The sequence below is a fragment of the Dipteris shenzhenensis genome, unplaced genomic scaffold (genome assembly GCF_047967505.1).
Source record: "Dipteris shenzhenensis isolate YYH24624 ecotype China unplaced genomic scaffold, Dip_SZ_1.0 scaf0100, whole genome shotgun sequence".
Classification (NCBI taxonomy): domain Eukaryota; kingdom Viridiplantae; phylum Streptophyta; class Polypodiopsida; order Gleicheniales; family Dipteridaceae; genus Dipteris; species Dipteris shenzhenensis.
In genome coordinates, this window is record NW_028239406.1 from 1 (window position 1) to 24,156 (window position 24,156).

General features: G+C 49.5%; 5 non-coding genes and 1 pseudogene across 5 annotated transcripts; 4 read left to right on the forward strand and 2 right to left on the reverse strand.

Annotated features, from left to right (window-relative positions):
• Window positions 1-2,919: 2,919 nt before the first annotated feature.
• On the forward strand, window positions 2,920-4,152 carry LOC147879069 (uncharacterized; annotated as a pseudogene).
• A 3,096-nt stretch (window positions 4,153-7,248) lies between these two features.
• Window positions 7,249-7,322, forward strand: TRNAF-GAA (transfer RNA phenylalanine (anticodon GAA)). Its single transcript has one exon. It is a non-coding gene; the product is annotated as a tRNA-Phe (tRNA).
• A 1,302-nt stretch (window positions 7,323-8,624) lies between these two features.
• Window positions 8,625-8,697, reverse strand: TRNAA-UGC (transfer RNA alanine (anticodon UGC)). The gene has a single exon. It is a non-coding gene; the product is annotated as a tRNA-Ala (tRNA).
• Window positions 8,698-13,008: 4,311 nt separating this feature from the next.
• TRNAR-UCG (transfer RNA arginine (anticodon UCG)) lies at window positions 13,009-13,082 on the forward strand. Its single transcript has one exon. It is a non-coding gene; the product is annotated as a tRNA-Arg (tRNA).
• An 897-nt stretch (window positions 13,083-13,979) lies between these two features.
• On the reverse strand, window positions 13,980-14,050 carry TRNAG-UCC (transfer RNA glycine (anticodon UCC)). The gene has a single exon. It is a non-coding gene; the product is annotated as a tRNA-Gly (tRNA).
• A 762-nt stretch (window positions 14,051-14,812) lies between these two features.
• Window positions 14,813-14,886, forward strand: TRNAP-UGG (transfer RNA proline (anticodon UGG)). Its single transcript has one exon. It is a non-coding gene; the product is annotated as a tRNA-Pro (tRNA).
• The last annotated feature ends 9,270 nt before the right edge of the window (window positions 14,887-24,156 follow it).

A 24,156-nucleotide genomic window follows, 5' to 3' on the forward strand; every position in this document is an offset into this window, starting at 1 on the left:
TACAGAGCAAATGGCGACGAGTATCAAGGGAAAATTGAGGATTCTACAGGACGACTTCGCCGAACACATGGGCACGCTAAGAAACTTCCCCGGCCGCCCGGGGCCAGGCGATCTCAGTGAGCTCTCGGAAACCCTTTTTGTTATCCGTGACGCCACCCTGCCGGATATGCAATCGGTAGCGAGGCCTTTGGTGCAATTCGGACCGCCGTTCGATGAGTTGATGGAAGCTATAGACTGGGCTCTCGCCCCCCTGTGGCAAACCCCGCTTCCAAATTCACGCCGAGGCCTTCAGCCTATCCTGCCCCTATTGACACGAGTTGGGATCAAGTGGGAACTCACCGTAACCGAGATCACCGAAAAGGTAAACCTGGGGTTGGACGTGCGAATATGGGATTATTTCGAGCCAAATGTGTTTCTTTTTTATGTATGTAATCTTTCTTATGTATGGAATCTTGGAGCTCAAATCTTGGCAATCATCGCACCACTTCTACTAGGAGTAGCCTTTCTAGTGTTAGCCGAACGTAAAGTCATGGCTTCCATGCAACGTCGGAGGGGTCCTAATGTAGTGGGATTATTTGGGTTGTTACAACCTTTAGCGGATGGTTTGAAATTAATTATAAAGGAACCCATTTCACCTTCAAGTGCTAATTTCTTTCTTTTTATAATGGTTCTGGTAATCACATCTATGTCAAGTTTGGTTGCTTGGGCTGTTACACCTTTCGATTACGGTATGGTATTGTCGGATTTCCACGTAGGTATGCTCTATCTATTTGCTATATCTTCTCCGGGGGTTTATGGCATTATTACAGCGGGTTGGTCTAGTAATTCTAAATATGCTTTTTTAGGAGCATTACGATCTGCCGCTCAAATGGTTTCGTACGAAGTGTCTATTGGTCTTATTATTATTACTGTATTAATCCGTGTAGGTTCTTGTAATTTCAGCGAGATTGTCATAGCGCAAGAGCAGATATGGTTTTGCGTTCCCTTGTTCCCCGTATTGATTATGTTTTTCATTTCTCGTTTAGCAGAAACTAATCGAGCTCCGTTTGATCTACCAGAAGCAGAAGCTGAATTAGTGGCGGGCTATAATGTGGAATATTCCTCAATGGGGTTTGCTCTTTTTTTTTTGGGGGAGTATGCTAATATGATCTTAATGAGGTGCGGAGCTTTGCATCTGACATTCGTTGGGCTTCCGCTCTCTGCAGGAGCCAGCGTCCTCTCAAGGGCCTTGTGCAGTAAACCCCTCCGGGCGACGATCCGAAGACTAGTAGGTCCCGCGAAGCTTTCGGGGAGGGGTAGCCTGGTGTGTAAGCACAGCAACGAACCGCGAACCCATCGGACGACCTATCTAGGATTGGGGGGATATCCTAAGTGGTTACCTCGTAACTCTTCCCTAGACCTATACTATCGAATGCTCATATGGGAAAGTGCGCTCCTAGGTCTGGAACCAGGGAGGGTTGCTCCGAGAAATCCTTTATCGTCCCCTCCAGAGGGTGCGGACACACCTGCACGGATTACAGGTGACGGCTACAAAGATGGCGGGGAAGGAAACAGTACTCGACATCCAGGGATGAATGTAAACCCATTGGACAGGGATAATCATTCTGGTCCTGGGAGAGAAGACTCACCGGCGGTGGTAGACACTAGTCCGAGGGGCGCGAAGCGCTATGAGTCACTGAGACGACGGCAGGGCGCGAAGCGCACCCATGTACTCAGAACTATTGCGGGCAAAAGACTGCTACTGGCGTCCCAGGAGCGAATCGAGTCTAAACCAGGCAACTTAACCCCCGGCGAAGAGGGCTCATTTCTGAAAACTTGTTCGTTGGAGGGGATCTCTTTGGAATGGTTGGAGAGAGACTCGCCGCGCCTCTTGTCAGGCGCCTTGCTCGAGCCCGCGGGGGGAGTGATGATACCGCTTATTTATGAAAAACCGTTCCCGGAAATCGCATTTGGGGCCTTTTCCATAAATTATTTTTCGGGCCGATGACTCTTTTGCAAAAAACGGGCTTTGCTCCCGAGTTTAGACCGCTCACAGTAGTAGCACCGAGGGACAAGATCATTTAGGGGGCAATAAGGACGGTACCCGAATCTATTTACGAGCCCCAGTTTCTAGACACATCGCACGGATTCCGCCCGGGTCGAGGCTGCCACTCGGCCCTGAGACAGATCGAAACAGAGTGGGCTGGAACCTCTTGGTTTTTAGAATTCGACACTAGAAAGTGTTTTGACACCATCGACCGACATTGACTCATCTCAATCTTGAGAGGGGAGATCAACGATCCTAATTCCTTTAACCTCACTCACGAACCGTTTTCCGCCGGACTTGTAGGGGGTGAGAGGGGTGGCTTTTCCTCCAGGGTCCCACAGGGCAGTGTACTATCACCCCTATTATGCAATATTTACTCGCATAAGCCCGATCGGGAGATGGAGAGGATCCGGCAAGAGCACGAAACTCCGAAGGCTCAGGGAAGAGAATCGGTTTTCTTCGGGATGACAGGTCGGGGGAACTAAAAAAACTCTGGGGAAGAAGCAAGCTTCGACTCTCCTTCAGTAGACGACAAAGCCATCGTGGGGGTGAAACGCATCCAACGTAAAGCGTCTCCTTCCCGGACCTCCGCTAGGAGGTCCAGGAAATTACCCGGGAATTTATCCCGGACCCCCGAGATCGGGGGAATTGCTTTGCACTTTCCTGGCTTCGCCCCTTCCTGCTTCCCCTTCCTTCCCGACCCGGGAGGGGAGCGGCCTCCTACCTTATTCCCTCTTCTGCTCCCCTTTCCAACGCTAAGAAGCGTTTTCTGCCCCTCGGGCCTTCGAGCCGAGGCAGAGCCGAAGCAAAGCCTTCGCGCCTTCATTCGTAGAGCCAACGGTTTCACCTCGAAATGAGCAAAGGCCGAAGGTGGAGAACTCTACGCGTTCTCCATGAGAAACCCCCGTGGCCTGATGAAGCTGGACGGGGAGGCGGGACTAGCTATCAGGTTGGGACGTAGACGCCTAGCTCGTGAGCAGGGGCTATCCCCCGTGGACTTCAATGACCCAGACTTCGTTAGGATCCGTTACGTCTGATATGCCGACGACTTCCCACCGGGAATCGTTGGTCCCGTAGAGTTGATAATGAAAATCCAAGAACGTATCACCCACTCTCCACAATCTGACCCGAACCCTGAGGTAGGCTCTGCAGGATTCGCAGAAATAGCTGCAGGGACGGTAGAATCCCCCGGTACGATCATTCGGGGAGTCCCGGCTTCGAATACTCCCCTACAATTCCCGCGAGAGCTGGAAAAGCGCCGGAGAGTCAAGCACCGTATCCATCCCACAGCTCCCTACTGACGCTCCGCCATCCATTCCAAGTCAGAGGACCCAGGGAAGAGTATCCCGGTCTGATAGCTAACGAAGAAGAGAAGAGAAACGGGGAGTTTACAGGACGCGGGGCTTTAACTAGCAGAGACTCCGAAAACAGCAGGGGTCAGCCCCCAGGGGAGCGTCTTACGGGAGACCGCCAGGGACATCCGGCAAAGATCGAGAGAGATCTCGCATAGCCCAGGTCGGAGCAACGTGCCATCAGACGTTCAATAGGCAGTCCCATGATTGGACGAATCGTTGAGCGTCTGGATGTCTTCATTGGAGACTCCCAGAGCGCTAGGAGGTCGGAAGGGCCAGAAGGGACGGGGGCACTGGGAACAAACGGGGTCTTTCAGCAAGTTACTCATACAGATCTGGGCGCCCATAAAGAAAATATTCCAAAGGCTTCGGGATCGAGATATCATTAGCCAGAGGAAGGCCCGTCCAACCCACGTGGCCCGCTTGACGAACGTCAGCGACGAAGACATCGTCAATTGGTTCGCGAGCGTCGCGAGAGGTTTTCCGTCCTACTACTACTATAGGTGTTGCGACAACCCTTATCAAGTCTGAGCGATTGTCGACTACCAGATTCGCTGGTCCGCTATATTTACCCCTGCCCACAAGTACAAATCCTCAGCGCGGAAGAGAATCCCAAAGTACCCCAAAGACTTACATATAGTCAATGGGGAAGGCGGGACCCCTGCCAAGTTTCCCAACAGCATGGAGCTTGGGAAGCTTAGACCAGAGTTCCTGACGAGGAAAAATCTGAACAAGGAGGACGCATACGAGACCTTAGATCAGGTGTACATATGATATTCCAGAAACGTGATCATCGGTCTAAACCTGCGGTAAGGGAGGTGTGAGGAGGGCCTGGTGCAGATGCGCCATGTACGCAAGTTGGCCCGGCTTGAATATTATTTCGGTAAAAGGTGATTTTGAGAGGAGGCCGAAAGTGGGTCTCGACGCATCCAACGCTTGGCGTTTTCCCGGGCGTTCTTAAAAACGGTATAAAGAGAGCCTTTGAGCCTTCGACCCCCCTTTTCTGACAGGTTGGGGAACCCCTGATTTGATGGTAGCCAACTCAGTACCTTTAATGCTATCGCATTCTCTCCGGGTTAAAACCAGGCCGGGAGGAAGTGTGCTTATCAGCACAAACCCGGCTTTCAGCTGCCCCTCCTGTAGGTTGAGCGGTTTCAATCTCTCCTTCCGGGCCCCCGTGGGTTCGGGACGAAGGGCTGATAAGCACTTTCCAGGTTAAACCCCCTCTCCGGGGGGCTTTTGGCCCGGGAGGTGTCCCTGCCGCCGGGACCCTCTCGGCTTCCCATCCCAGGTGAAACGGGTAGAGTGCCTACAGGTACTGGGTAAAGCATTTATTAGCGCTTTCCTTGGCCTAGAGGGCCGCCTACCCCTCGTTGTTCTCCCGTTGAGGGGACCCACTCACTTTCGCCGATTCTTCTCTGTCTACGCGGGCTCCAAGCCCTGCAGGCCAGCCTGAACTGTAAGTCAATCCCACTCTGTGCCAATCACCACCGAGACATCCATGCGAGAGAGATCGGATTCGAAGACCTAGACGTTGCGTTGGTTAGGGGGGAGGAGACTCAATATTCCCGGGACGGAGCCGTATGACGCGAGAGTGTCACGTACGGTTCCTTGAGAAGGGTGTGGATACACCTATCGGGCTAAGGGCCACGGAGCCGCGCCCTCACTCTCCTAGTCTATGTACATTGCTTTTCCCGGGAGGTTGGCCACTTATTTCAGATCGTTTCCAGGGGACTCCGGGCTCAATCTGGTTTGGTATAAAGGTTATTCTCTTTTCGTTCGTATATATACGGGTTCGTGCAGCATTTCTACGATATCGTTATGATTAACTAATGAGACTTGGACGGAAAGTCTTCTCGCCTTTACCATTAGCTCGGGTAGTTTCTGTATCCGGTGTTCCAGTAGCCTTTGACTGGCCACCTTAGTGGATTTAGCCATTTCTATATCGAAACCGAAGCGGTTTGTCATTTTTTCTTCCTATAGAACTTTTCAGTACGAACCAACACTGGGGGAAGGTCCGACCCCTTCCCCCCCTTCTCTCTCTTATTCCCCAGCAGGAATATCCGCCGATGTAGATTGTCACGCATCTCCAACCAATATGGAGATACCTGGAATCAGGACGAGATCCTCATCACCTGTATCAATTGCATCTTGGATTTGTTTCTGACTACTACATGACATGGTTGCTGTAGGTTCCGGAACATCCATTGGAGTTGACTTTTTTTTGCTACCCACCAGCCAGACGGCACCAGCCATGCCGCATCAGGTTGCCACGCAGGGAGATCAATACGTTGCTCATTATCTTGATTTGATGGGAAGTTAACAAGGGTACGTGGAATCGTCACGTCGAATTAATCCGCGTCGAATTAACTTAACTGGGTGGGGAAAATCCACACCTCCCACTTGTGTAATATTCCTCCCGTTCACAACCAAGCTCCGATTCTCCGGATAACCATCAGGTCCGGTTCGAGTGACACCGACTTAGAAGACTTACCAATTCTTTCCCCGAATCAACACTTCATAAACATGTGTTTGATCGAAGTGACGAACATCCGCGAGCATTCTCCCCTCCTCGTGGTTATCACCAATATTCACTGATACGACTTTGTGGGGTAAGAACCCCACCGAACTGTATTAAACCCTACTAGTATTTGGATCTTATTTCCCGCGCGGTACCGTCACGCAATACTATCAACACGTCCCCGTACTACGTACTGAGGATCCAAATTCATCAATATTGCAGTTCCCCGACAATTACTTATCTTGGCTTCCCTGTTCCAACAAATAGTCCACTGTCTATCCCGACCGATCCCACGTCCCATTGATCCGACAATTCCTGTTACAACCGGGGAGTACTACTGACTCGTTTCGGAAATTCTTTCGTTTGTCACGTAGTAGAAACTTCTCGACCGTCCAGTCAAAATGGATTGAGCTGGAGAAAAAGCTTTCGATGCTACTTCATTAGTTTGGGTCTTCCAAACATGATTGCGAATCTTCCTCTTCGACCTAGAAGTACGTTTCTTTGGAACTGCCGTAATGAAATCCATCTATTCGGTTTTATCATCGAAATGAATGCAACGAGTATGTTGATACGTATGAGTAGAATCAATATAATGAGGGAGGGGAGGGTGATTGCGTAGAATCACTAGAAGGGGAACAATTGAGGGAACTGAGTTTCCACTCTATGCAAAAGAATCCCATCAAGAACCATTGATTATTTTATGGTAGCGATTTGCTAATCAACCAACTCCTTTCCATTTAAGCAAATGGGATCTACTACAGATCGAACCAAATCCGTGTCTATTGCCTGCAAAGAGAGAGTCCTTCATTCCCAGGTTCAAGCCTCTGGTTTCGGATACTTATGTCTCTGTGATGCAACGCGTGTATGCGATTATCGATGGCCTTCCTTGGGGTCCTCCTTATCCTATCCCCGATTGGTCAATTTCACTTTGTTTCCCAAGCAAAGCAAGGGTCTAAGTGCTAAACCCTACCAGCAACAACCCCACCCCCAGCGCTGGGATGGAGCACGAAACCGGGGGCCCATACCTTTGCCGGAGAGTGAGCGTTAGACGAGTTTGCTCAGGGAGCAAAGGAATCTATTTGTCAACTCTGTTCGATGGAGCATCGAACGTTAGCTTCGAAGGGCTTGCCGGGGAAGCGCTACGCGCTGGAAAAGTGCAGATTTGGCCGGCAGAAGTGGGTGGGCACTTTCCCGCTTGCTTGCCGACTTCTATTTCCCAAATTCTTGACCCGACAAAACGCACTTTACTCCACTTTACTCACCTGCTTCTGCTCCGCGCTTCGCTGTTTTTTCGGCAATCGGAAATGGTAGTAATAATGTAGTAATAATTGATAGCGATTCCTCTTGTAGTTTAGGTAGCTCAGTTGGTTAGAGCAAAGGACTGAAAATCCTTGGGTCAGTGGTTCGAATCCACTCCTAAGCAGCCGCAAATTATTAGGTTCGAATCTCTGCTCTGGACGATTATGTACTAGATACAACCGAAACCGCAGCTTATGAAATCTCTTTAAGCTAGAGCCACAGAGCTCTCTACCTGCCCGATCGCACGCACCAACCTTGAGCAAATGGTGTGGCCTACCTACTTCTTGCGGGCAAGTTCCTTCTAGTTATCACGGCAGTAGGATTGTCATAACGGGAAGTAAATGCCCACGGGTTCGCTACTTTTGCACACAAACGGCGGATAGAACGAGCTTCCGAATACCGAGATATACGGCACAGATATTAGCTACTATAGCATTCTCCGGTGAGGAGGATAAAATAATCCGAGGGGGTCGGTGTCTACAGAAAAAGCCATGAATATCCTAACTAAATAAAATTTGAGAACTAACAATTTATCAAAACCATCTTTATAACTTTTGTTGGCTTTAATAAGAACGCGGTGCCGGCTTTTTCTTGTCTGCTTACCTTTGCGGTGCCGGTACTTACTTGCCTGCTTGCAGTGCCGCCTCTTCTTGCCTGTTTGCTTGCTGTTGGTGCCGGTACTCATGTGCCTGCTTGCTTTTATGATGCCTCAGGCACCTACTTCATTGCCCGCTTGCTTTTGCTCGCGGTGCCGGCTCTTCCCTGTCTGAGGGAAAGTGCCCGGTGAGATCTTTATTAACTGAATATCCCCCCTGCATTGAAATTTAAGAAGAGATTTTACGGTTCTCCTTCTTCGTTTTATTCTGTTCATTCCTCCCTATTTCCCTGGTAAATGCCCGAATCTCTTCTCTGTAATTTGTTCCTCTTTCTCCACTTCCTCAGGAGATATCCTGTTCGTTAAATATCGGTTCATCTTCTTCATTATCACTATTCCCTTCGCTGTTCCGTTGACAGGGGAACTCTTTAATATCCCCCTCGACCACGGATCAAGATTACCCGACTTGACAACAACAGCAAACACCCACCTTAAGGAATGGAATGGATTTCTGGTAACGCTAGGTTGATTGGAGTACAAATCAAGGAAAGACTGACTGTTATGGAGAGAAGAGGTCTCGCCTTGATCCCATCTCGTTTGTTGCCAAACCATGAGGTTCCTAGGGAACGGAGTCACTTTTCCTGATAAGGAGAAGGAACGAGGCTCACGGGATTCCAAAATAATACCATCTGCCGGTTCCCCGGTGGGAGGGCGCACTTGGAGTCACTTTTCCCGATAAGGAGAAGGAACGAAGCTCACGGAATTCCAAAATAATACCGTCTGCTGGTGGCGCTTCTGGATCCTTATCCAATGCGCTAATCTGTATATGAATGGAGACGATCGGACTCGAACCGATAACTTCATACTTGCAAAACATGCGTTCTACCGATTGAACTACGCCCCCGTCCTCGTTCCATGCGCAACACGTATCATACAGGCAGGCACGGGGGAGCTATTGTTTATACATGCTCGTAGCCCTTTTTTTATAGAGTCTAAACCCTATCCAAGACACGGTCCCATCCCATCACACTGTCGAAACTGTGTCATAAGAGTATGTCGTTGACAGCAGTAATAGTTCACGAATCTTTCCTCGTAATAATAGTTCACCACGTATCGGCGCTAGAGATAAGCCGCTTCCTCGGGAGCCTCCTCAAGGCTCCCCCATTATTTCGAAACTTTATCTCTTTCCAGGCCAGGCCGTGAAAGCGCTTTCCGGCGAAAACGCTAACGCGTTTTCGGCCGCCTTATCCCATTTCCTGCCCCCCCGGATATGGGTTGTTGATTGCGCCTGACCGGCACCTCTAGTTAGTACGACACATCTTTCGGAATACGAGCGAATGCTCGGATCAGTATTTCTTAATGATTCGAGCTAGGTACCCAGAAGTACGTGAGGCCAGAATGTATGTGAACCATTCGGCCATGACCTCATTTCTTGAGCCAGAGGGGGAACCGCTCCGCGAAATGAGCTGGCAAGAGCAGGCAGCAACTCTTGATCCGTTTCACTCTCGTGATTCAGGAGGGAGGAAATGGGATTCGAACCCATGATACAATCTTCTCGTATGTTGATTTAGCAAACCAATGCCTTAAGCCGCTCAGCCATACCTCCATCGACCATCGCTTGCTGTGGGGAATAGAACGAAGTGTGATAGCATACGCCTGGAAAAGGCGGAAGGCCGGGCCCGCTAGGGTTCCCCCGGGGCCGATAGACAATTTATCCCGTCCCGGCGCCGAGTTGCACTTTATCCTTTTCATTAGATAGGCACTCTACCCGTTCCTTTCGGGGAGATTCGAAGCGGGCCTTTGGCCCAAAAGGAAAGATCTTATTGGAATGGAAAGTCTAGCACAAGAGATTACGCCAAAAGCTCGCTCTTCAGAAGAGATCTCTCAACACAACAAGGGTGGGCCTGCGAACCGCAACTCGGCCTCCGCTTCGTTGTTATGGCTATTTGGGCCTACGGTGGCAGCCTAGACTAGAGAGGTGCCCTCAGCCACCCAAAGGATACACACTTTCGCTACGCCAGTATCTCGAACTTGTACGACTGGGGGCGATAGCTGGTCCTTGTATATCCCTCCGACCCTCTCCGGGGAACCGCGATGCGCTCCATATCTGGTGTGATACTTGTTTCTTGCAGAGCACAACTATATTGGCCTTTCGTACCGAGCTGGGTAATCAGAGGAAAAGAGATTCGAACAACCAACTTTTGCTTTTAGAGATCATTATTCCACCATTGGAACCACTCCCCCAAATCAAGCAGTTATTCCTTTTTCGAGGGGTCCGGGTCGAAATGACAAATTTTCTCCCGTTCTTTTTTTTCGGAGGATGGTGAAGATGTTATCATTATATAACGATAACTCGAATTTATACAACGATAACAGAAATTCAAGGATTGACTTTCGCGGAGGTTCCCCGCCGCTGTTCCCTGGGCACCCCCTGGCCCTTCGGTGCCATTCTGGCCCGAATTCTCGTATATAGATGCAAATCTGAGATGAATTAGATAGTAATGAAATAATAATAATATAACGAAGTCGTCGCGGGTTGTGTGACCTGCCTGATGAGTCCAAAAGGACGAAACGACTGGCTGCTCTCCCGGCAGCAGTGGAAAAGTGAAGGGATTTCACGAAGAAATGTTATGGCCAGGCGGGGCCAACCAATATCAAAATCTATTGGGAATGGAATGCTTCTTGCAGCAGGAAAGGCAAAACTAACTTTGGCAGGGTGGAAATACCAGCCAGGGCGGCCCAATAGGACGAGATGCGGATTCGAACCGCGAACGTTAGGCTTTCAGCCGATCGATTTCCCAATCAATCTATCCCGTCAGGGGGGCCACTTCTCGACGCCGGGCCCTAGGGAAAAATATTGATATTGGTAGGGGAAAGCGGTAGAGAAAGCCCTAGTTCTGGTAGGGACGGGACGGGAAAGCCCAAACCAAGGCTCCCTGGCCTGAGAAATCCTTACCAACGGAAGGAGAGGTATCTTCCCTTGCGGAACGGATTACCCGAGCCAGGGATGTACCTTCAGAGGGAGCTTTATTCTACCCCAGCCCAGCCTTCTCAGGCCCAAGCAAAGGTCTCACTTCCTCCTATCACTCCTCTCCCACGCAACTGAGCTTTGCCGAGCCAAGGCCACTGAAGTGAAGAGGCTCATCACCTGAAGGAACCACCACTAACCCGGCTAGGGTGGCGAAAGAGGAGCACCATAATGCATTGTTGTTGCTCGGCCTATAGTAAGTATTCGTAAAATTTCGCATTTTCGGTTCCGGTTGGTGATCAATTAGTTAGCGAGCGAAGCGAGCGTGCAAGCGCGCTAATGGGATCCCGGGCCCTAAGGCAAGGGCGGTGAAGGCAGTTCAGCAAGGATTGATCCGAGTTGTTTAATAATACGAAATTTTGTAGATGGATGACCGGCACTTTCCCGCAAGCAGGCAAGTGGGAACTGGGAATCCGGAGCTACGCTAGCCCTCTTTCGTTAGGCAAGCCTGGTGGCACAGGGCCGGTCCTTGAAGTCGGCTGGTATGAGAAATTCTTACTGGCAAAAGCAGAGAAGGATATTCAGGCACGTCGTGATCGTGATTAGCTAGAGGACTAAGCCATTCCACTTCCAGAACGACGTGCGTTCCGTCGCACAGATCGATTTCCGGCAGCCCACCAAGATATCCAGTACCCCTATGTATCCAACACCTGCTACATGGGAACCGCATTGGTAGTAGAGCCTAGGGGTTTCCGGCATACAGGTCAGGGCAAGTTCGGGCTGGGGCTAGGCATGTGAAGGTCTCCAAGGGCATGTGAAGTCTTCCGAATCGCATGATCTTATCCCGTTAGGGAGAGCGAACCGGCGCTACACCTCACCTAATGTCTGCTACCCTACAGGATATTAGCCAATTCGGAAGGGAGGGAAGGAAGGACGGCAGATTACTTTGGCCGGGCAGAAGTGGGCACTTTCCTTTAGGGAGCCACGTGCAAATCCACTGAGAATGGAAATTTCGTATATAGAATCCGCAATTGGACCATGGAGTGCAAATCCACTGAGAATTGTCCAAGGAATGGAAATTCAATCTTGCTTTCTTTGGCGTACCCACCGCGGAAAGGCATCGATTCCGGGAAGGAATTTCGGAATTGCGTATTCTAGTGGATGCGGCAAAGGCTCGCCGCACCCACCAAGAAGTTGGGCTCGCACTATCGTATCTGTTGGGGGAGCGTTGGCTCGCACTCCCCGGCAAGTTGAACGGTTGAATCATGTTGGCACACCATCGACTTTCCCTCGGCACCATTCCACGGGTTCGATTCCGGGATAGCCTTAAACTGCCATGAATATCCCCAGCTTTAATAACCAACACCACAAGACATGCCTGGAAACGGAAGAATGATTACAGAGCAAATGGCGACGAGTATCAAGGGAAAATTGAGGATTCTACAGGACGACTTCGCCGAACACATGGGCACGCTAAGAAACTTCCCCGGCCGCCCGGGGCCAGGCGATCTCAGTGAGCTCTCGGAAACCCTTTTTGTTATCCGTGACGCCACCCTGCCGGATATGCAATCGGTAGCGAGGCCTTTGGTGCAATTCGGACCGCCGTTCGATGAGTTGATGGAAGCTATAGACTGGGCTCTCGCCCCCCTGTGGCAAACCCCGCTTCCAAATTCACGCCGAGGCCTTCAGCCTATCCTGCCCCTATTGACACGAGTTGGGATCAAGTGGGAACTCACCGTAACCGAGATCACCGAAAAGGTAAACCTGGGGTTGGACGTGCGAATATGGGATTATTTCGAGCCAAATGTGTTTCTTTTTTATTTTCCTCCTATTTATGAATTTGCCCCTATTTATCTCTATTTAGTCATCAGTTTGCTACTTTCCTTGATCCTAAGGGGTTTATGGCATTATTACAGAACAAATGCTTCTAATATAAAGGCAACGAAAGCTCACAGAGGAACCTTAAATTATTGGCCTGCTCAAAGAAGTACTGCAGCTCGTTTAGTCCCAATTCTTCTTATAACCAATGTTCCAACTCTGCTTTTGCTAAATCTTATGTTATTTCGGTATATTCATGCGGGAATGGAAGAGATTCTGGCAGATCATGTTCACCATGAAGTCACACGAAATCGGATCTTGATTCTCCTTAGAATCCTCTTGTTAGTTATTATCAAAGATTTCCGCTTGTTTCTTGTTCTCCATTAATTGATTATTTTCACGGGTGGCCCTCGCGGGTCACCCCCCCCCGCACCGATAGCTCAATCGGATAGAGTACCTGGCTTCGAACCAGGTGGTTAGAGGTTCGAGTCCTCTTCGGTGCACACTCCGTTCCCCTTTCCGGCTCAATCCTTGTGTTGTATTTGCCAACAATAAAAGTCGAAAAATGCGCTTAGCGCGCCTTTTTACCCTTCGCCCTTGCCGACGGAATATCGGAAACTTTTCATCACAACCACATTGATAACCTTATAAATAAGGGAAACCTCAATCTCACCACGCTAATCGCTCGCTTCCGCTCGCTTCCGAACTTGTTTTTAGCCAAATAAGCGAATTAGCTAACTCTTTTCCCGGCGTAACCAATAGCAGTGCCGGGAGAGTCCGCTCCGTAACCAATCAGTAGCAGCGTTGGTGGGCTCCTTCCGTCCCTAACCTACAGCAGTGTAGCGAGAGTCCCGGTAAGCCTATCAGGTCCAGTGCTAGCGAGAGTCTCGGTAGCCTAGCCGGTCCAGTGCTACGAAAGCCAGTCAGTTAGCGAGTACGCTAGGGAGAGTCCCTAAGGTAACCAACCTATGGCAGTTGCTAGGGAGGGTCCGGTCGTTTCCCTCCACTAACCCCCCATCAGTTTCGAACTTAAAGCCCTTCGGCATCCCCACCTCCAACTTGAGTGTCACTTGCTGAAACCCCCTGCACGAGGGTCGTAAGCATCGAAGAACTTCCTAATGGTATACCGCCAACCGTATGCCGCTATCACTGGAGAAATCAGTGATATTAGAAATGACAATACCGGGTCAGAAGTTATCCCTCGCACACTTGTTCCCACTGCTCGAAGTTTTGAAAACGTAGCGCTTTCTTTTTCGAAGTGTTCTTCCAGGTTGCTAGGACAATGACCAACCATTAGGTTTAATTTGTGTTTGTTCTATATACGAGATTTTTCAAATAAATGGCACCTTTGGTTTTCCCGTAGCCATGACCTGTAGCCATCCCTTGTCCTACCTGTCAGTTGCGGATAACGGGAATCGAACCCATATCCTCTGCTTGGAAGGCAGATAATCTACCGTTAATCTATATCCGCCTAAGTTTCGTTCCCGGGGTGTTATAAAGAGATCATTCCTATAATACGAATCGGCCGAGGCGCGGGCTTGGCCTTCCATGCGCAAAGACTTTGCCCCGCTCAAGCACCTAGTAGAATGTGAGTGATGGATCATTCGTGTTCAATTCATTTCATATACGATAATTCATGGAACGCTATCGATGAAAACTTCCCGTTCGTATCTCTCCGATTCAAGAGCAATCAAGCCAAACCAACAAGAATTCGGAATGGAAAAATTATTGACCTGCCGCGCTACGCTTGGCTTGATGGGGTCCCCCGAATCACCACAATTGGAAAAGGAGTTACGTATATATAACGACAGCGTGATTTATCTGAAAAACGAAGGGGTAAAATCTTTTCAAACAACACAAAATTCCAAATTCTGACAAATCCCGGCTGCCCTCACGGGCTTAGAAGGCACGTTGGTAGGCCTAATATTAATCAGCCCATCTCGTGCTAATGCGTCATTTCGCTCTTTCCGCGAAGAGATCGAAATTCGAATATTGCACCATTCCATGGCACTTCACTTGTGGCCCAACGTTGACCCTGAATGAAAGGTGAGAAAGACGTACAGTCCAATCTCGGTCGAAAGACAAAGCTAGGCCGTGCGACTTGCATGCAGGGACATAAGAATTTTTAGGCAAATGGCCCTTTTCCTTTCCTGAGATTGAGTGATAAGAGATCGGGTGCCAAGTGCCAATCGATCGCTGTAGCCGGCCTTCAACCATTACTGGGGATGGCCCACGAGGTGTAGCGCAGTCTGGTAGCGCATCTGTTTTGGGTACAGAGGGCCATAGGTTCGAATCCTGTCACCTCGATTACTGCCGCCATTGGGCAGGTAACATTTCGCTCCGTCCCCTTTTCACTCGTGGGAATCTCCCAGCTACTACAGACGGGATAAATGCTCAAGAAGTGGGTTTTCCACCATTCTTTTCCTTTGTTGTTACCTGATTACTGTCTACCATGGCGAAACCACCCATCAACGCCATTGCGGACCACTTTCCATCGTGACGTACCTTCGGGACTCCCATATCCAAAGCTGTAGGAAGTGGAGCGTGATTGGGCCATATGCCAACCTGGCCACTACTCGTAGATGGGACGATTTCTCGAACCTCAGAATTCCGAACAGTTCGATTAGGAGCCATTACACGAAGATTCAGTACCATCCCTTTCATTGACCCTCCACTTGTAAGGTTGCAGCCTTTGTGGTGGCTTCATCGATGTTGCGCGGGAGATTATCCAATTCCCCAGGAAGAATCATTTGAAATCCCTTAGCTTAGTGGTTTCTGTTAAACTAACATATTTCCCTGGAGAACCAGTAAATACTTCTGCTACCCCTCTCCCCAGAAGTTTCGGGTCGAGTGAACTCCGTCCCTGGCTTCTTCAACCGCACATCGAAGTCAGCCCGAAAGCGCAAGAGATCGATCCTTTAGTGTCGTATTCCGCTGCTGGCTCATACCTCCACCCTTTCCCTCGGCTATTGTTGTGCCTTCCCGCGGAAGAACCAACGCATGATGTCAGAGTCTTAGTATGTGTGCTACCTCTCCGGCATTTAGTGCTGCTTCTTGGGAAATCTCTAACAGGCTTCTTGGACGGCCGGACATTGTCTTTGAAGGCTAGTTCCCGCGGGAACCCGCTAGGCTCCCTGCCCTTTCTGGTGGCGGGTCGGAATCCTTCAGTCCCTGTTTGCTACTAGCCTCTCTATTAGAAAGAAAGGCGGGTGCTACGGAATACAAGGAGTCGGGTTTTCGGGTGCAAGAGATGAGGCATGGTCCAAGCCCATTCGGACAGATGTACCGGTATGGCATGTCGGACAGACATGAGAGTCAGCAGCATCCGATGCACCATGGATAAAACGGATGAGGAGATACCCCCCCGCTGAACCCCGTTTCTATCAGATAGAAAGGGCCAAGTAGAGCATCATTGCTTTTCCCCCTCCATGTTCCCCTTCCCTGGCAACGTGCGTGTTAAAGTGTTTGATTTCGAAAAACAGTTAAAGAGGCGGCCGTCCTCTCAACGCATCTTCGATTTTTTCTGAACACGACTCTGCCGGCCGGTTTGCACGACGTTAGCTGGCAAAGGGCTATCTCCTATATAGGTAGTGTCTGGATTCGAGGCACTATCAGGGTACATTGATTCCCTTCCCGTGTGCTGTTTCTGATCGGCCTTTCGCTTTCCCGTTGATTAACCAATTCAATAGTCAGCAGGATTGGCTTTACCCTTGGTTGACCGACCCAATAGTAAGGGGTTGGTGAAGGGTTCCGACCTTCCGGCACCCTGAAGATGCCTTCGCTGGACGGACACATCCTGCCTTCGGCTTCATGAAGCCAAGAGGGCTTACCAACGACTCGGGAAACGGGAAAAGATTTGATCTTTTCGTGACACCAACGCAATCTGGGCATAATTCAGAGCGATTCCGTATTCGGCGTAATATACGATGCTTATTGGAGAAAAGAATTCCAGCTCCGAATTCGAAGAGAGGAAAATTATGGATAACTTCAAGAACAGAAAGGACGCAGAGAACCAACAAAACCAAGATCACTTCTCGAAAGGAACACAGAGCACAGAGATAGATAACCAAGAATACGAAAAGGGCCTCTTCCTTCGTGAAGCTTTATTTTCTGTTGGAGATCCAGTCAGCTACAAGATCAGTGATGGACCAGTCTATCTTTCACACTGATTTGTTGAATTGATATTTCGGATCGAGTCCCGGGTTGAAGGGTCGCCACAGGGCTTGGCAGCTCCTCGGCAGCTCCTCGTGTGTGGTGCGGGTTCGTCCCTTCATTGATGATGGTTGCACCCTCATTAAACCTCCAGTAGAATAGAGATGATCGCAAGTGCTCTGATCTCTCGCGGATGAGAAACCCCTACGTGAGAATCCACAGTTAGGGGCTCGGAGCAAGAACCCTCGCCCGAAGGGCCCTCGAAGAAGCCAACCCAAGGGCCTAGAAATGCTATCATTAGAATCTAACTTCATATATCTGCTGGCAATCGTATGGGAATCGAGATAAGGTCACTGTAATGGTTTACGTCTGAGAGATGCCTGGGAAAGATGCTTGCTGGAAAGCTCTTGGTCAAGTCTTTATCTTATCTAGAAGTAGTTCGAATAGGATAGGCGGAATGGGTTGAGAGATAGCTGTATTTCGGGGTATCTGGCAGCAGGGTCTCGGGTATGGAGAGTATCGGTCAGTGGATCACGACTAGTCGGGGTATATGAAAGACCTGGTAAAAGCTATACAGAAAGGCTAGATGGAGGGCTGGAGGTGGGCGAAGATTCCCCCCGTATCAGCAGCTCTTGAGGTCAAAAAAAAGGTCAAGTCTTTATCTGGATGGTGGAGCGAAAGCCGCATTCAATTCAATATCTTTCTCAGCCTTTCAGCGAAGCTGAGAAAAACCAAATGGAGTGTCATGACAAGAACTAAAATGAAGAAATCTGTGAACATTGATTCGTGGATTCATTTGTATTTGTTTTTAACGGGGATTATGAAATCCAGACTTTGACCTTACACCTCAGATTCCACAACGAGTAGACGTTTGTGCTTCCGCATAATCAATTAAAGCTACCTCCCCCCTCTTCCAGAGGTACAGGCGGGGGAGGCTCAAACAGGCATCACATTATATACGAAATTACCTAGCTTTCTCGGCTTTAATGCCAATAACAGCAGAGAATTATGGTTGAATGGGAAAGGGTTAGGGCAAGGAAAAAGGGAATGTGCGGAGCACGGGATTTGGGATAATATATAGTGGGAGGACTAATAATAAGGATAATGAGTAGCAGCTGGCCCGGGCTCTACACAATTCCACTCAACGGTGCAGGGGCGTAGGGTTTTGGTTAACTTGAAGGGGCGGGCAGCGGGGCCAGGTAAGTTGGGGCTGTTTCTGAGATGTCTGTACGAGGTTTGTCGCATCGCCCTGAGCCTACGAATCCGAGGCTACCGAATCCGGTAGCGAGCCCGGAGACGTAGAAACGGGCTCATTACTAACGGATGCGGGCTCCCAACGCTCCGCGTGGTGACCCACCCAGCCAGATGTGGGCGGAAGCAGGGCGAAAAAAGCTTTGCAGGTAACGACTAGAGTTTACGGGAGAGGGATTCGAACCCTTAACCTTTGGTCTTTTATCCAAAGACCATTGTTCTACCATTTAAACTAGTCTCCTGTTTTTCCTCACAAGAGGGCAGGGGCGGGCCATATGCTTCGTATTGGTACGGAGAGGGAGATCTCTAACCTCGCCATACGTGGTAGTAATCGCTATGTTGCGAAGGAGACGTTATTGGCTTACAGGGAACCGCTTCCTGCAAAGCCTAGCTAATCCTTCTATTATACCCAATTCCGTGGGACCCAGAGCTATATCGTTCCATCTCTAGAATTCCGTGTAGTGCATGCATGCTTCAGGGCACTGAATGGGATTCGAACCCGGTAGCTCCAATTTAGCTATCAGTGCTGGGGGGAAAACCAATCTATGGATCCTTTTTCTGATCCTTTTTCTGATCCTGATCCTTTTTCTGATCCTTTTTCTTGCTTGGTTTTAAACCAAGCATGCTTCTCGGGGTGTTGAAGCATTGAACCTCTATCACCCGGCCCGGGATTTGGTGAAATTCCTCATTTCTCAGGCTTAAATGATCATTTCGAATGGACAACGCAGAAGTCGTATCCCCTTCCCTTCCGTATCCGCTCTTGATACTCGCCGGCCCGTTATTTCTACTCACTATAGTGCTCCCCTGCCTGCTATTTCACTTCAGTGCTCCCCTGCCCGCGTAACATTACGAGAGGGTTAAGAGCAGCGACGGCGGCGATGTAACAAGAGGAAGCTAGAAAAAAAGGGCTATGAGAATATGAGGGACTCCCTTCTAAGAAAAAGAAAGTGTCGATTGCCTATTCTTTAAGCACTCATGAGAAACTAATCTCTCCTAAGGAACCCGTATAAGAGGTATTCATTTCTAACAATCCTAAAGTCTTTAAGGTTTTGACCATTTTGTGTAACCACTGAGATGCCCCAAAAACACTGGAGTACGGAAAGGAAACACTGGTGTTAAAGCATTCTTTGAGAACCACATCCTGTTCTTCCTGGATGGATGATTTGCTCTGCTCGACGCCATCGTGCGAAAGTTGTTTTCACAATTTGGGAATTCAACTGATTTTAGGTGATCCATCTTTATGTAACATAACATGAGGGGTGCTATGAAAAACACGTAACCGACCGGATTGCGTGAAATGGGTAGATCGATCTGGTTGGGGCATTCTTTGGAACTTCAGGAAGAATCATCCAGGGTTGTGGTTTTTTCTTCTTCATGCCTATAGAGGTTAAAGGCCCCTGCCTGCCTCCAACAACCCTATGCTACTGGATCACTGCCCCAGTGCTTCACTCGACTGGACCCCTTCAAACCCCTGGATTTTAGCTGATAACTCTCCAGCCCCCTTCATTGAGGAATTATGGTGGGATGCCGAGGTCTACTGCCGGTTTTTCCACCGAGCCCACGGGAAAACGCGAAGCGTTTCGCCCAACCTTTCAGGCCTTCCGAGTTCTACCACTGATTCACTGTCACGGAGGTCCACCAGTCCTTCATGGGAAGTATGGGTCGATGCCGAAGGTTGGTATGTGGATGGCTGTCGTTAGGAAGGTGTTGGATGTACGCCGGCCTTTCCTATAGCTTCTTTTTCAATCGAGGGAAATATCCAGGCTTATTAATGTCCCTAGTGTGAATCAAACCTTCCCTTTAGAGATAGCCTGGTTCATCGGTCTGTCGAATGTGAAATTCTCGGGACGGGATTCCCCAACTGAATCCTCGCCGGCGGGCGGCCTTTCGGATTTTGTTCTCCGATTCCCCGCTGCCTTCCCCCTTGTGCGGTTTCGTAATGCTCCTCACCCACAATCCAGGGTTGTGACGTGGTTGAAGTCGAATCCAAGGGATCCGCAGCCGGATAAATACCTTTAGCTGCTAGTCCTCTCGAAAGCACAGTAGTAGCATCTGGGTGTGCGGATGTTGTAGCAGGAGCTGGGTCAGTCGAATCATCTGCAGGTACATAAACAGCTTGAATAGAAGTTGTCGATCCTTCCTTGGTGGAAGTAATTCTTTCTTGTGGGGATCCCGTTTCTGTACTAGGAGTTGGTTGATGACCCACGGCGGAAGGCATTCTACCCGATAAAGCAGAAACTTCTGATCCTGCTTGGACGAAACGAAATGTGTTGTCGATGGATAAAAGGACATCTTGCTTGTTGACATCTCGGGAATATTCAGCCATTGTCGGAGCAGTTGAACCGACTCTCATACGAGCTCCTGGTGGTTCATTCATCTGACCATGAACTGGAGCCACCTTCGATTCTGATATATCTTGTTCATTAGTAACTTTCGATTCTTTCGTTTCCATGTAAAGATCATTACCCTCACGAGTACGTTCCCCCACCCCACCAGATACAGATACACCTCCGTGAGCCTTGGCGATGTTGTTAATCGATTCCATGATAGGAACCGTTTTTCCCCGGGCATTTCATTGCTGATTGGTTGATGGTGGAGAGTCACTAGTTTCACCCTCCCTTCCCCCGGAAATCTCGTATATAGAATGGCTTGCTTGCTTGCCAAAAGCCCCTGCAAGCGGCGAAGTTCTTCAGCTACCCATTGAGAGGTATAGGGAGAGCCGAAAATCCCGAGAAAGAAAGAAAAAGCAGAGAGATAAGATATACTGGCCCTTACTATGGAAGGTCGGAGGAGGAAAGCCTTACCAGCAGGCACAGGAGCAGTTATCACGAAGGATTGCTAACCTCTAGAGCATTGGCATCTCATGAGCTGGTCCTCCTTATGTACCTAGTGGATAAGATGATCCAGGCCAGAATAGGTATCCCCCTCAGCCTAGAGAATGACGGGCTGCTCTTTCTTACCCGCACGAGTGAAAAGAAGCAGGTTATGACCTATTTGGACAGGTTTATGAGGGGAACCAGCCAAGACTTTCTACAGCTAGAGATCCCTTTGGAAGGTAAGGATTAAAGTTGGAAGGGTAAGGCACCTCCCGCCCACACGCTCAAAGTCTTCCGCCCACTCCCCTCCCTCACAATGCTTTTTCTTTCTTTCTGCCCCGGCAACGGAAATTTCGTATATAGAATGGCTTGCTTTACCAAGAAGCCTGTTCTCATTCTCGGGAAGTTCAAATCCTCTTCAGTGCCACATCGTTTCATTGACTCGGAAGAAAGCCGGCATGTGTGCCCGCCTACCGTTCAACTAACAAGGATGAAAATGCTACATCGTTTCATTTACTAAGAAGAAATCAACGATTTTATCCACAGATGATAAAACAGTAGTCTTATTGCTAAGAATCGATTCTTAAAAAGGTCGATATAGGAGGCATAATTGGCTATCGACTCCTGCTCAGGTTGGAGTAAAAGCTGGTTGGTTTATACCTTGGCAGAGTAGCTGGTCGTGAAGAACACGAGGTTGGCTCGGCTGTAACACAACCCGGAAACTGCCGGGAGCTAGTAAGGCATGCAGGCCAAGGCCGACGGGAGGTACCCTTTTGGTGAGGGAGAGGCCGCTTTAATCCTTAGCATGCGCAACTAGTCGGTGAAAGATACGCATAGCAGCCCGATTGCAACGGAAGACTGTCGAGGAGACAGAGGAGACTGTCGGGAGTCGGCGAGGCAGGCTCCAACCAGTAGGGCTATATACCTTAGCGTGTAACTGATCGTTGAAATAGACGCAGGGAGACCCGAGCATGCCTCGTGGAGTCAGTTAGTAGCAGGCGCCCAACCTGGGGGAAGGAAGGCTGACCCTGGTCCCCAAATAAATATAGGAAACGGGGATTTTCTTTTCCAGTGCATCCTATTGGTAATAGCCAGTAGGAAGTAAAGTCCCCTACCCGGAGGGAAAACATGGTTGGGGGGAATGGTGAATACGATAAGTTACAGGGGCATTAGTATAGAGTTATAGGATAGGGTAGGAGTGGGGAATACTCTAAATGTACTGGAATGAATCCCAGGCAAGCTATGGTAAAGGGCGAAGGAGTGTTGCCTACCGAATCCCCTAAGGGGTACTTAACGGAAGCGAAGGGGAAGCGCAAGGACCTGAAAAGAGGTTACAGGCGAAGCAAGGAAAAGGCTTATTTGGAGTGAAATTCCGTAGAATAGAAAGAAGGCTAAAAAGAATCCTTAAAAAGATTCTGGGTGTGTGACTAGTCCCAAGCGAAGGCATCCCGGGGCACTGTGGCGAAGGGAGTGAAAGGCAAGGGTTGGAAGGAAAAGCGTGGAAGGAAGGAAGTGGGACTAGTACCGAGCGAAGGCATCCCGGGGCACTGTGGCGAAGCGGGGGAAGGCTTAGGGGCTTGGATAATGGAGCCCTCCCTTCGCTTTCATCCCTGTAGACCACTCTGTGGGGAAAAGCCTTCATTCTAGCTGGAGCCGGCAGGGAAGGGAAAGCGGCTAAGCGCCTAGAGGAAGCCAGCAGGGGATGGATAGCAAGCCAGCAGGGAATGGATACCGAGGAAGCAAGGGAAGGGTAAGCGCTTTCTCCTAAGCGCCTTCCTTCTCGAGAAGGCGGGGTAAGCGCTACGCGCTTTCCTGCTTCGCCCCTACCTTTTTAAGAAAAAAGGTAACAATCCCAGCTTGGGAATGAGATATTGAAGGCGCGCATCCCGGAACAACGCCACAACCTCTTCCGAAACCAAACCCCTTATCTGTGAATATCAAGAAATCACTCAGTAAAACCGGATAATCGGGGCAATATACCTCTAGACCCCCAATTCTCTGTGCATCACAAAGAAAAAGCGGATGCCTGAGGTTTCAGAGCGGCCGGGGCTTCAGAGCGATTGCCTGCAGCGAGCGATTGACAGAGAAATTGTATGCGAATTCTGAGCGGATTGTCTGTGGCTTTTGAGCGATTCACTGAGCGGGGCGGGATTCACTGAAGTGTCTGAGCGGATTGCCTGCGGCTTCTTAGCCATTTACTGAGTGAATGTCTGCGGATCCAGAGCCATTTTTAGTCATTCAGGGTGATTTCTTTTCATCAGCTGATATCGATCAATCTGTATCTCCCCGGGATTTTCAGCATTCAATCAATTTCCCTGCGCTTTTGATATCGATCGATTTGTATTTTCCCGGATTTTCAGCAGCATAAAATGGGGGATAACTAGAAACTGCCACAAATATAGGAAACTGCCCTGGATATAAAGCACCGAGGAAAAGGATTCGACGGAGGAGGAGGAGAATGAGATTATTTAAAGCTAGAGCAACGGAATAACTATCTACTATCTCAGAAGAAAGAATTACCAACTACTACACCAAATTGCCAGTGGATGAGATCGGTTGAGTGGTACCGGTTGGGGATGGAATTGCACGTGTTTATGGATCGAACAAGATTCAAGCGGGGGAAATGGTAGAATTTGCCAGCGGTGTGAAAGGAATGGCCTTGAATTCTGAGAATGAGAATGTAGGAATTGTCGTATCTGGTAGTGATACTGCCATTAAAGAAGGAGATATGGTCAAGCGCACTGGATCTATTGTGGATGTTCCTGTAGGAAAGGCCATGTCAGGTTGTGTAGTTGATGCGTCAGGAGTATCTATTGATGGAAAAGGTGGGGCGGCCGTTGGATCATCTGCGGTCAAAAAATGCGAGGCCGGAATGGCATACAGGCATGGGACTCACCAGAACCCGCGAAGGGAGGCCGGGACCATAGCATGTCGCAAAAGCACGATTGAAGGCGAAACGTCTCAGACGGATGAAGATCATCGTGCAAGCCCGGTGGTTTGGTGAGAGATGAGGCCGAAGGCTGGCGAATCGGAGTCTTTTTCGGGTGACCATGCCCCCGGCCAGATAGACGCGGATATGCTCTCTGCCTGCCATAGGCACATCATGGTCAGGCCCTTTTGGAGTGGCACCTTGGAGCCTGCGGGGAGCGGATTACCTATATATTGGGGACGGAAGACTGAACGACATCCCAGTTTGCCAAAAACGTAGGACCTTTCTTTTATGTATGGTCCCAACCATCTGCAGGTAGCACCGGCGAGATCCTCAGCGGGAGGAAAGCCCTGGAAAGAAGTCAGAGGGCCCATACCACCTGCCTACCTCTTAAGAACCTAGCAATGGGAAAGCACTTGGCGAATGCCA